This window comes from Urocampus carinirostris, chromosome 20 (assembly GCF_059441175.1).
Source record: "Urocampus carinirostris isolate Australia breed hairy pipefish chromosome 20, RoL_Ucar_1.0, whole genome shotgun sequence".
Classification (NCBI taxonomy): Eukaryota; Metazoa; Chordata; class Actinopteri; order Syngnathiformes; family Syngnathidae; genus Urocampus; species Urocampus carinirostris.
In genome coordinates this window covers 2,238,475-2,251,333 of record NC_142368.1, presented here as the reverse complement: position 1 = coordinate 2,251,333, position 12,859 = coordinate 2,238,475, and the positions used below count along the sequence as shown (strand labels likewise).

The 12,859-nt window shown below is 43.6% G+C and overlaps 1 long non-coding RNA gene across 1 annotated transcript in view; it reads left to right on the top strand.

The window, feature by feature from the left end:
• Nucleotides 1-12,859, top strand: part of LOC148345984 (uncharacterized) — a 107,475-nt gene that overhangs the window by 26,844 nt on the left and 67,772 nt on the right. The window contains exon 2 of the long non-coding RNA XR_015848330.1: nucleotides 1,394-1,468. This is a non-coding gene — a long non-coding RNA (uncharacterized LOC148345984). The remainder of the gene's footprint in view (nucleotides 1-1,393; nucleotides 1,469-12,859) is intronic.

Genomic DNA, 12,859 nt, shown 5'->3' with positions numbered 1-12,859 from the left:
AGAATTGTGTGGTAAAAGCCACTTAAAGCCCCAGAGTGTATTATAGCGATAGACTTGATTCATTTCAATAAACAACTAGGTTTTTTTACTCCTGTTTCCTTCTCTAGTCACAAGATCATGATTTTGTTTCAAGACTTACTGGTTTCAAAATGTCAAGGTTCCCATGGATCCTTAAAAGTCTTCAAATGCATTGGATCCATCTCATCTCATTAGCTGCACCGGTTATCCTCAGTAGGGTCGCGGGGGTGCTGGAGCCCATCCCAGCAATCATCGGGCAGTGGGCAGGGGACACCCTGAACTGGTTGCCAGCCAATCGCAGGGCACACAGGGACAGACAACTCGCTCGCTCATTCACACCTAGGGACAATTTGGACCGGCCAATCCACCTGGAATGTGGGAGGAAACCGGAGTGCCCGGAGGAAACCCACGCAAGCACGGGGAGAACATACAAACTCCGCACAGTAAGTCTGGTAGCTGGATTTGAACCCACACAGGAGGTTCCCGAGACCTTAGAACTGTGCCGCACACGCGCTAACCACTGCGCCGCCGTGCTGCCCGCATTGGATCCATTGATCCTCAAAATAAGGCTTTAATTAACATAAAAAGGAAAATATAATGAGTATTTGTGTTTTTTGTGTTTTAATGTGTCTTAAATTTGTTTTCAAAGGGCATTAAAACGTTTTAATAATGTCTTGAATTTTGCCTTGACCCTGAATGTGTATGTATATTACATAACTTGAGGAAGCTGATGTGTTTGGCCACCATCTTGCTACTACAGAAGCCTGATTGACCGTTTTGCAAAGTCCATTTAGAACTTAAGAGCCACTTACCTTCCGCAGCTGAGCTCTGCATGTGACGCTCACCTAGTCCCTTTTTTCCACTATTCCCTTCTCTAGTCACTCATGTTAGCCACTTGGCTATAGTTTATGGTTTGCCATTTCTACATTCTCCTGTCTTGTCCTCACCTTCCCTAGTTGGTCCTGCACGTAAATGTCGCAGAGTCCCATGACCCAGGTACCTTACAATTTTTTTTCCATTGTTTCCTTCTCTTGGCACTACATAGCCAAGTGGCTAAAGGCTATGGCCTGTTGGTAATAGTTTGTAGAGTTTCTTGCCTTGTCTTTCAATTTCACCCACCTTCTACTGCTGGTCATCCAAGCGAACGTCACACAATCCCAGGATTAAGGAATCTTATACTATTGTTTCCACTGTTTCTTTCTCTAGTCATTGATGTTTCTCAGTTTTGTAATTCAGGGTTGTGACAATTGATAAATTCAGTCTTGTACTGGCCACTTTAGTAGCTGTAGTAGCCATTCACACCAGCTCTGACCAACTCCAGCTATTGTCTCTTTTCAGCTTCTGTATTTAGGTTGTCTGTCTTTTGTCATCGCAGGTGTTGCTGGCTGAAATTCGTCCAAGAAAAATATGGAAGTCGGCTCCCGAATTTTGCCGAGTGGATTATTTCCAGGTGCCGTAATTTATCTTTTTTGGATGCACGCGCTTCAGCTCTATTCCAAGCTAAACAACCTCTAGTGATAAATTATTACACGCTGTCGCTTTAATGCAGGGGTGTAAAACTCATTTTAACTTGGGGACCACACAATAGAACAAGCATTCTGTCGGGGGCCGGACTAGTAGATTAAAGAAAAGGAAAAAGAGAGATAAAGAAATAAGAGAAAGAGGGAGGGAAAAGGAGAGGGTGGTAAAAAGAAATAAAAAGAGAGAGAGGGAGAGAGCGTGAGAAACAAAAGATAAAAAGTTGTGAGAGAGGGGGAAAAGAAAGGGAGAGGAAGAAAAAAATCCAAAGAGAAATAGAAGGACAGAAGGAGAGAAAAGAGAAAAGAAAGCACAAAGGGTATTAAGAGAGAAAGAGAAAAGAGAGAAAAGAGAAAAGAAAGCGCGAAGGGTATGAAGAGAGAAATAGAAAAGAGAGAAAAGGAAAAAAGGAAGTTAGAGCAAAAGAGGTTAAAAGACACAGAGAGAGAAAGAGACAAAGAGCAACAAAGGAAGAGAAAAAGAGAGACACAGAGTGAAAGAGACAGAGACAGGGTGGGAGAGAAGGGGGTTGAAAAGAAAAAGAAAGAAAGAGAGAGAGAGAGAGAGAGAGAGAGAGAGAGAGAGAGAGAGAGAGAGAGAGAGAGAGAGAGAGAGAGAGAAAATTAGAAATAAATACAAGTACAGTGTCTTTGTGAAAGGCACCTGGCTTTGTCAACATCAAGTTGACATATTTATTTCAACCTGCAGCTTGTTTTTCTCTTGCGCTTCTCTGAGTGTTGTCTCGCGGGCCGGATTCAATCCCTTAGCGGGCCTGATTGGGCCCGCGGGCCGCCTGTTTGACACCTGTGCTTTAATGATATCGAAAAGCCTGTCCTTGCTCATTCATGAAAATGTGGGAGTAGGCTTTTGTTTTTTTCCGTAGTGTGTGTACTTCCAATGCACACATCTCATCTTCATTTTAAGCTACAACGACCTATTCTGGTGAAGTTTTACGCACTGTCCCTTTAAGCATTGAATCTTTGGTGTAAAATGAGTGATAACAGCCCCCCAAAAGTGACTTTAACAGTCCGGATGGCATGAAATTACCGTATCTTCACGACCATAAGGCGCACATAAGTCACAGATTTTCACCCCGTGTCTCACGTAAAGCGGCAGTCAGAGACCAGCTCGGTGGTCTTAGGGTTGGGCGTCCTCCATGAGAGTGGGCGGTCACAGGTTTGAGCTTCGAGCCTTTGGCCGAGTCAAGACTTACGACATTTTTGGGTAAAAATCCGATGTTTTGTGAGATATTTCGCGACTTTTATGCGTCTCTTGGGACTTTTAAGCGTCTCTTGTTTGGAGAACATGTGACATCAAACGCAATGCGCTCTTTGTTTGCGTAAGTACTCATGGATGCTAGCGGCGTAGCGTATCTAGTAATTTGAAAGTTATTGTGCTACCAAAGTTTTCTCCCCAAATGTTAATTCGATCGTGATATCTTCCACATTTCCAACTAAATGCAACATGTTTGCGATATTTTTTGACTTTTACGCCTTCTCTCGTGCTTCCCTCAAGCGGGAGAGGACACGTGACGTTGCCCGCAATGCCTTGTTTGCGGAGGTACTCATGGATGTTAACATCGTAGCGTATCTAGCAATTTGAAAGTTATTGTTATCGTCTTGGTGCTTTCGTTTTCATGAAACCGTGTCGTTTTTCCACCTGGACCAGAATGGTTAGTGGACGCTTGGGCAGGATTGTTCGAGTTTTCGGAAAGTGACTCCGAATGTGACTGTGAAGGTGAATTTTTATGGAGATTTAGCAAAGCTGTTCTGGTCAGAAACAGGGGACCAGGATTTTGACGGTTATTCATTGGATTACCGGCAAAAAATGTGAGTGCCAAACTGTTTTGCACCAGCTCTTTTATAAAAGTGTTGTTTTATTTGCGTGTTTTACTTTATCAATACTTAAATAAACCACAACGATACTCATTTAGCTTCCGGTGTACTTTTGAATACGCGCACTTGCAGTGTTGGGCACGTTACTTTAAAAAAAGTATAGTTATAGGTACTCACTACTTCTTCCAAAAAGAAAGTAACTAAGTTACTCCATAGTAAAAGTAATTAGTTACGAAGAAAAATAACTATTTCCTTTACTTTAAAAATAAGTTGTTGACATTTTATGTGCAGTTGTTGAGTCAGTTGAGTAGAGAACAACAGAGAGGTAGTTGTGTTATAGAACCTTGTCACATTTATTGCGCCTCACCACCAACATATACTGTATATCCTACATTTGAAGTACTACAAGTATAAAAAACAAACAATATAAAACAACAAACAGAAGTAAACAATATAATGTGAGTATAATAAATTAAATCTAACTCGAATGGTCCATTGTAGAGATGGGAATTCCGACTATTTTTATAGAACCGGCATTTTCAGCTCAGCTCACTAAAAAAAGCTGTCTCTTTTGGCTCCCAAATGGCTCTTTAGCTTGATTGTTTAATCTTTATACTACCATTGATTATTTATTATTATGAAAAAAAGGGGGGAATAAAGCAAAATAAATATTTAAATGTTTACACTGAAAAACACAGGCAACATAAATTTAAATATCTATTAATCTACAGAGAAAGAGATGAATGATTTGAACCTTTTTATACTCAACAGAGTCAACAGCACAGAATCCTTGGAGAAACAATGCATTTTGAGCAATCGCCAGACAAAAAAAATGGCGTCTTGAAGGGAACTGGCTCCCGATCAGTAGGTAGCCGTTTCGTTCGTCATAATACGAGTCGAGGTGCTCAAATCAGCTCTCATTCGCTTTTTCTTTTGGCGGATTAGCAGTGTCTGAAACTCATTTGTACCTGTATCTACTCATCTTCATTCATGCAATGTTTGCGTTGCCTCGTCTGCTGCAAGCCACGTGAACTCCTCTTTCCACGACGCTTTTAATGTACGTTTACATTTTGTTGCGTCATAAATGTTGTTAGCTTCTTTTGAACAATTCTTATATTTGCAAAATGATATGCAAATGCACGACCTTATAACACTCGGGAAAGTCCGGAAGCAGGAAGTTATTCGATGCAGGCTTCTGATTGGCTGCCATGTATGCAAATTGCCAAACGAACCGAAATTTCCAAACTGAATGAAGATTTCGTAATCGGAATAAAGCAAACGTTTGATTTGATAGAAAAATCTGTCTGTTTTTTTTTGTTTTGTTTTTTCCTTGAAAAAGTTGTCGGCCACCCGGGCGGAGACGTTTTGTAAGTTGTGCACCCGACGTAAAAGATGCACGCCCCAAGCGTCCGGGCAGCTGTTATTTCAGACACTGGCATTAGTCAATACTATATTCGTAATCAGGGTTGGTTAGGGTTACTTTAACTTGATTATTTTCAATTACTTTTGGATTACTCCAATACCAAATATGCTAATAAACTAAATATGAATAAAATGATGACTCACAACCCGTGGTAAGCTTTCTCTCCTGGCTTTGATCTCTTTGATCTCCGGCAAAACTAACATCAAATGCGACAGAAACAAAATGAAAATAAATCCAAACAGCTTGCCGACATCACATTTGCCGTTCCATGTATTCCGTTACTCCCCAAGCCTGCACAAAATGGAGTCATTTTATTCATATTTAGTTTCTTTTGTCTTTTATTAGCATATTTGGTATTGGAGTAATCCAAAAGTCATTGAAAGTAATCAAGTTAAAGTAACCCTACCCAACCCTGGTTTCTGTCGCATTTGATGTTAGTTTTGCCAGAGATCAAAGAGATCAAAGCCAGGAGAGAAAGCTTATCGCGTGTTGTGAGTCATCATTTTATCCATATTTAGTTTCTTTTGTCTTTTATTAGCATATTTGGTATTGGAGTCATCCAAAAGTAATTGAAAGTAATCAAGTTAAAGTAACCCTACCCCACCCTGTTTGTAATCACTTTCTAACAATATACATACGTACTTGAAGGAGAGCGGGAAACCGCTTTATTTAAAGTAACGCACCACTTTTAACTGTCAGTAACGGTGACGCCAGAATAAATGACGAGTTCGATTACTTTGTTACTAAAAACATAACACCGTTACATAACGCCGTTATTCCCAACCCTGCGCAGTTGACTGCTTGTCTGTGTTGTTGTAAAGAGGCCGCAAGCAGAGGGCACCTGCTCCCTATCGTGTGATGCGCCCTGTGTACGGTTAAATACAGAAATAGAAACAGCTACGGATACCGCGCCATTTCACACGGTGCGCCCTGTGTTCGTGAAAATACAGTACAGTGGAACCTCGGTTTTCGAACGGCTCTCAGTTCGAACAAATCGGAGTCCGACCAAAATTTTCGAGAAATTCTTGCTTCGCTGTTCGGTCAAAAAGCCGAACGCCGGGGTGGATGTTTCACATCACTTTTTTTTACTCATTTTAATTTTTTCAGGTGCAATTGCACCTCCAATACACTAGGGGACATCCGAGATTAAACAAATGTGTAGCAAATGGGCCGAGTTACAGAATTTCACCACACCGATGAAGCTGCAGCCACCAGAGTCATCATGACTTTAATGACACTGTCATGAACCACTTTCGAAAAGTGCTAAAAAGAAGGCAGAAGCAAGTGTCATTGGATAGATATTTTAAGAAAAAAGAACATCCTGTAGCCAGTCATCCGTAGCAAAGAGATTTGAACGTGTGAGCACCCCTCAGACAGAAGAGCTCCCCGAAGTTTTTATGGAATGGGACTCTCCTTCCAAACAATCATTTTCCTTCCTCCTCCATCCCTCTCACCGTCCATCTGCGCCTTCTGCTGACCACCACGAAGGTAAAAAATCCTATTCATAATTCTTTTCTTTATCCTTTTTTTATTTGTACATGTTCATGTTAGCGTAATCTTTCGTACGGAAGATTACGCTAAGGCAAACGTACGATTAGCCTGGGTTAGCTTTATGTTACGTTGAACATTCAAGGTAAACATTCAGGGTGTTGGAACGGAGCCCAACTTTCAGGGTGTTGGAACGGAGCCCCCTTTCCAATGAACCATTTACCGCTTGTTTTGGAGACCCGGGTGCTAAATGACTTGTAAACGACCTGATTATTTTATTTTTACACGTTCATGTTTCGTACGAAAGATTACGCTAACGCGAACGATTAGCCTGGGTAACATTTATGTTATTTAGTAAACATTCAGGGTGTTGGAACGGGTTAAAACGATTTACGTTATTTGTAATGGGAAAAACGATTTCTGTGTTCGAACAAATCGCTTTTCGAACAGGGTTCTGGAACGGATTATGGTCGAGAACCGAGGTTCCACTGTATTAGAATCCTCTCCTCGCCTTGATGTGGTCCCACAGCACCCCAATCGTGCTCGCCTGGACAGGACGGTGTCCCGACTCCGACGGATGTACGTCCCCGGGAAAAGATGAAAGGCCAACGGAACGGTTCTCACGGGTAAATCACGGCCGCTAACCTCGAACCGCCCCCGTGCGGATTTCACCGCGCGCAAATCATAGCCCGATTGCTGATTTACGGGTGGCTTTTCCAAAGGTACGGCGAGATCGGATAACTTGTTTGCACGGGAAACCTTGTTTGGAAGGTCAAAGGTCAAGGCTAGTATCCCTTTAACATCTGTGTTTGGATGAAGGCGTCTCCTTTAAGAGATGCACACCCTCACTTCCGACTCGCCGTCTCGCCTCGGTCTTGTTTCCTTACCTCAACTACCCCCTCCCGGTCGCCTCGGTTTGCCTTTTGCCGCACCGCCTCCGCTGTTTATCCCCCCATCCCGACTTTCTTCTTTTTTTTTAACTTGTTTTATCCTCGTCTCCCCTCGACTCCTTTTATCTTTTCTCCCTTAACTTTCACTTTTCCTCCTCCGCTCTTTTTCTTATCCCTCCCGCTTTCTCCTCATAGTGCCTTCTTTACACTGTTTCTTCACCGTTTTCTCATTTTCTTTCTTCATTTTTACATCCTATGTTATTCCTAGTAGGGATGCCCAGACTGCATAATTGTGGGGTGTACTTGATGAATACAATCCAACTTTAAAAGTCTCCAAGCGCTACCTTGTAAATAGTTTGCCTATTTATTTCTTAGATTCTTTGTTATTTTTTCGAATGTTTATCGAATGTTTATCGCGACGCTTGTAAACAATATTCGCTATGCCGTTATCAATAACAAGACAGATGTCATTCAATGTTTTGCTTCTCCCTTTAGCATCACCGCAAGCTTAATTAATAAAGTACAAAAATAAAGTACTGTAGCAGTGTTTTGCAAACTTTTTAAAAAACCTACGATTCTATACCGAACAAAAAGAGGAAGGCATTGTGGGAATTAGTTCAGTCAATAGGATATCTGCATTTTCAACAAGTACCAATATGGAGTACATTTTAACTCCACAAAATGTGTTTTAAAATGTGAGAAATTTAATTATTTTTGAAGTATAAGTTTTGTATCCCAGACAGATGAAGAAAGTAAGATATACAGCTAACTTTGGCTATAAGTGTGTTATGTTCTGCATTGTGATTGGCTAAACAGTTTTCCACTTCTTCTCTGCATCAATAATGTTTCTGTGTAATATTGTCTTGCAGATGTGTTTATATACTTCTCAGTTATAGATAGGTAACAGATTTTTTTTGATTTTTTTTTATAGTATATAAGAGGGTCATTTTACCCATCCATCCATCCATTATCTGCACCGCTTATCCTCAGTAGGGTCACGGGGGTGCTGGAGCCCATCCCAGCTATCTTGGGGCAGTAGGCAGGGGACACCCTGAACTGGTTGCCAGCCAATCACAGGGCACACAGGGACAGACAATTCACTCGCTCATTCACACCTAGGGACAATTTGGACCGGCCAACAACCTGACATGCATGTTTTTGGAGTGTGGGAGGAAACCCATGCAAGCACGGGGAGAACATGCAAACTCCACACAGGCCGTTCTATCTCATGACCTCAGAACTGTATAGGTCGCCGTGCTGGGTCATTTTACCATTTATTGAAATTGAGGGGAATACTGGCAGAAAAATCAACCAGACACCCACACCAAAAAAAGAAAATAATATTTTCATGGAGAAGAAATCCGAACTCAGTAACCAAGAGTTCAAAAAATGAACACGTATTAACGTTTTTAGTGGATTGTACATCTGATTTAAGACACTAAAGGTAAGAGCTTAAGCCTGAACCTGAGCCAGACCCGAAATTCGGGTTGTGTCAGGCGTAAAATGTCGATCATTACGTACGGGTTCGGGAAGGGTCGGGCCTCTTTCTTTCTTTTACTATCCACCCGTCAGTTGTTCTTTGTTTCTTTTTCTTTGTGGAGATCCGCGCAGAGCGGCTTGCACGCTCGTCTGCACCGGCGCTCTTCGGATCACACTTCTTCCTCCCGGGTCATCACTTCGAAAATATAAAAAATCTTTATTTGTCTTCGGGCTCGGTCTTTCAAATCAAGTTTATTGGTGGGGCTCGGGTCAGGTTGGGCTGGATTGTTTAAGGCCCGATTTTACCTCGAATCACCACCGACCGGCAGAAGAGGAGGATTAAAGCTATATTAGAAATTCTTCTCTCGTTTCCCTCCTGATCGTATCTCCATTTCCTTGCCTCAAGTTAAAAATACGGCAGACGCACTTGTCCGCATTTCCCATCTCACTCAAGCTCTCCATCTGTGAGCCGGCCGCGTTTAACCGCTGATCCACCGCTCCCTTCGGGTTTCCTCACCTCGCCTTTCTAACATGTTAAAGCAGATATCCCCGGCACCTCATCTAGAGTTTGATCTAAAACGGCTGACTCGGTCGGGCATCCATCAGCCTCTCCTCCTTTTCCGGTTTTTGACTTCCTGCCACAGATTAGTCCTCCGTCCCGGCCACCGTGCGGCGGCGTGGCGGGTTCACGGGTCAGAGGGCAAAGGTCGGGTAAAGAGCGTTGTAACGATGTCCAGACTCGACAGTCTCGGCCGTGTGTGTGGAGGTAGTTAAAGGCTTGAAAGGAAACTGTCCATCAGTGGTCAATCTGAAAACAATTTGACCGCATTAGGGCATTTAAAGCATCTCCACTGATTTCCCAGTTGGCTTCTCGTCATCGGGGGTGGGGCGGGGGGTGATGGGCGCACACATGCCGCGAGGGCACAGAAGGCCTTTCACAATTATGCATTCACTTGTCTGTTTAAGTCTTCCTTTCCACTTTATTCATTCGCTATTGACTGCAGATGGCGTGGACCGCCACTCTCCGGGGAGGCCATGCGATAAGTGGAGTGTGATACTACTTCCAAAGACCAAGCTTGATCTCCTGTTACGGTCTCAATACTCGCATTGGGAGACACTTGCATCGGATGTCGGGACCAGAACGGAGACAGGACCCACTTGCGTTTTTTGGAAGAAAGAGAAAGGGTTGCGCCCACGATTCCGGTGATTGCTGGACGCGGGGAGCAGGTCACTCTGAACGTGGAATTGAATCTTCTGTGGCGAGCGGTGACGGGAATGGAAAAACGGGTCGGGTCGGAAGCGAGTCGTAAGCCAGGAAAGAAGAGGGGGACAAAAAGAGGGGGATAGCCGGGGCGGGAGAGTAGACGTGGTCAGGATCAAAAAACGGGTCGAAGCCGGGGGACAGACGAGAGCAAATAACAGGTGGGATCAGGGTCGAAAAGGCCTGCCTAGTGTTAACTGAGGTTCGCAGACTGACTGACAAAAGGGGACAGATAGGAGTGGGTCTAAATAGGGACAATCAGTGTCCGAGGCAGTTGGCGCCAAAGGAGCGGGCACAGTTGATTCACATCGACAATCATGACATCGGATGCTAAAACTTGAAACCCAATTTCACTTTCTAAGCCAATGAATTGCCACTCAAAGTGCTGTAAAACGTGTACAATCGGACGATAAAAATCCCCTCCTTTCCCCCTGTTCAACAACCTAGGACAATTGAATACACAGACTAGATAAGAATCGAAATAGAATTATGGCAGGGCATAGACTAACCAAGTGAGGAAAAGGCAAAATCCTTTTAAAAATAAGCCCAATTTTTATATATATATATATATATATGTGAATCACTCAGTGCCCTTATACGAGATGTTTTAGTCGTTGACTATTTCAAACCTACTTTTCATAATGACAACCGGGTTGTCATGAGTACCGATGTGAATCACCTGTGCCCGCTCTTTTGGCGCCAACCTCTGCGGGCTCTGATTGGCTCCCTGTCCCTACTTAAACCTAGTCCTGTCAATCCCCCGTTGTCAATCCGTCTGTGAACTTATGACTCCTGTCCCATTTTTGCTCCCGATTGTCTCCCGCTACGACCTGTTTTGATCCCGACTACGTCTGCTCTCCCGTCCCGGCTTATGACCCATTTTTGATCCCGACTACGTCTACTACTCTCCCGTCCTGGCTTACAACTGGTTTCTGACCCCGACCACGCTTTGCTCTCCCAGTCCCGGCTACTGACCAGTTTTTCCATCACCGATACCGCCATCGCTCGCTACAGAAGATCCACTTCTGTGTTCAGATCAAAGTTCGAGTCCGAGAGAGACTTGCTCCCCACATCCAGCGAACACTGGATCGTGGGCGCAGTCCTTCCTCTTTCTTTCAATAAAACTTGCGGAAAACGTCACGCAATCAGGTCCTGTTTCCGTTCTGGTCCCGACACTGGTAATGACATTGTAATAACATAGGAACAACTTCATTGTGTAGGTTGCATATACAGAACTTTAGCACGGTTCTTATGTTTACGACTAAATTGCCGGTTTGTTGCATGTTTTAGTGAGAAAATGTCGACTTTACATACGGGTTGGAATGCATGACTTATGATTATTATTCTCTTATGGAAAAAAATCAATTTACTTTGGTCGTTCTTGAAACGGCCCGCCTGACTTGAGTGAGTGACACTGGACGACAAAGCAAGGTTTATTTCCAAGGCGCAGCTAACAAAAGCCTGTAGCCAAGTGGTTTGCTTAAGTGGCTAGAGAAGGAAACAGTAGGAAGGGGGATGCCTGAATGACGGGACTCAGCGACCATCACATGAAGTGCTTAGCTTTGGAAACTAACGACAACAATGGTGGCTAGCACCAAGCCATAGCCTTCAGCCGAGTGGCCAACATCAGGGGCTAGAGAAGATAACAGTTGAATAAAAAGTGCAAGATACCCGAATGATGGGACTGAGCGAGCATCACATGCAGGGTTCAGCAGTCGAAGCTATCAATAACAAGTGGCTAGCGGCAAGCAATTCCCTGCAGCTGAGTGGCTAATAAGAGTATCTAATAAGTGTTGCAAATTAGAGTGGGTAGAGAAGAACACAGTGGAAAAAAGTGCAAGATGCCTCAATCATAGAACTCAGCAACGTTTGCACGCATGAGCAACAGCCAAAGGCGAGCAACACTGCAGGATGAAGCTGGAGCAGCTAACAATAACGATAGCGGCTAGCCCTATCCTCCAACCAAGTTGTTAACATCATTGGCTAGAGAACAAGACCGTGAAAAAAAGTCCAAAATACCTGAATCACGTGACGAGACAGCCATCACATGCAGGGCTCAGCTGTTGCAGCTAACAATAAGTAAAGCGGCTAGCGGTGAGCCATAGCCTTCAGCCGTGTGGCTAAAGAATGAAACACTGAAAAAAAGTCAAAAATGACCGAATCACAGGTCTCAGCCACCATCTTGTGCGGGGCTCAGCTATCCAATCCGACAATAACAATAGCGACCAGCGGCACGCAATAAGCTGCAGCCAAGTAGTAACCTGTGTGGCTAGAGAAGGAAACGGCAAAGAAAAACCGCAACCCATGTGTTTTGCTTATTATGTGAACATATCTTGTTTCATTTAACCAAATGACGCATTTTTACACCACCGAGGGCTGCTATAAAACACAAAGCTGGGCCTTTAAAGCACCGACTAATTATACACACGGAAGAATGCGATGAAAATCCTCCAATAGACCGGGCCAGCATGTAATCTGCCTTCAAGACGAGTCTGATAATAGCGCGGAAAGAGAAAGGCCGGCCCTCTCCCGATCCGGTCCCGACCCTCTTATTATGCCTTCAGCGCCGCCCGCAACCTTTCAAGCGGCGCCAAATCCTTTCTGACTCACCCGACGCTGCAGGAGAACGGCGCCCCCTTGGGAATCCCACGCTGACCACTGTCATATTTGAGGCTGACACATGTGAAAAATAGTATATGATATATACCATAAGAAAAAAAAACATTCTTTAAGGTGCAAGTGTCTTTTTTTTGCAAGGCTAACGTCAGAGAAACACAATCGCATCTGGGGTAATGGATTAGGAGAGGAGAACAAAGTGGGACTGTATTTATATATTCTTAGATTCGTGCGAGACAAAACGAAAGGAAAAGAAGAAAAACAACGCCAGTGACTCATTTATGCTTTCTCTAAGTGTTTCTATTTTAAGAGTTGCTGAAATAAGGGAGGC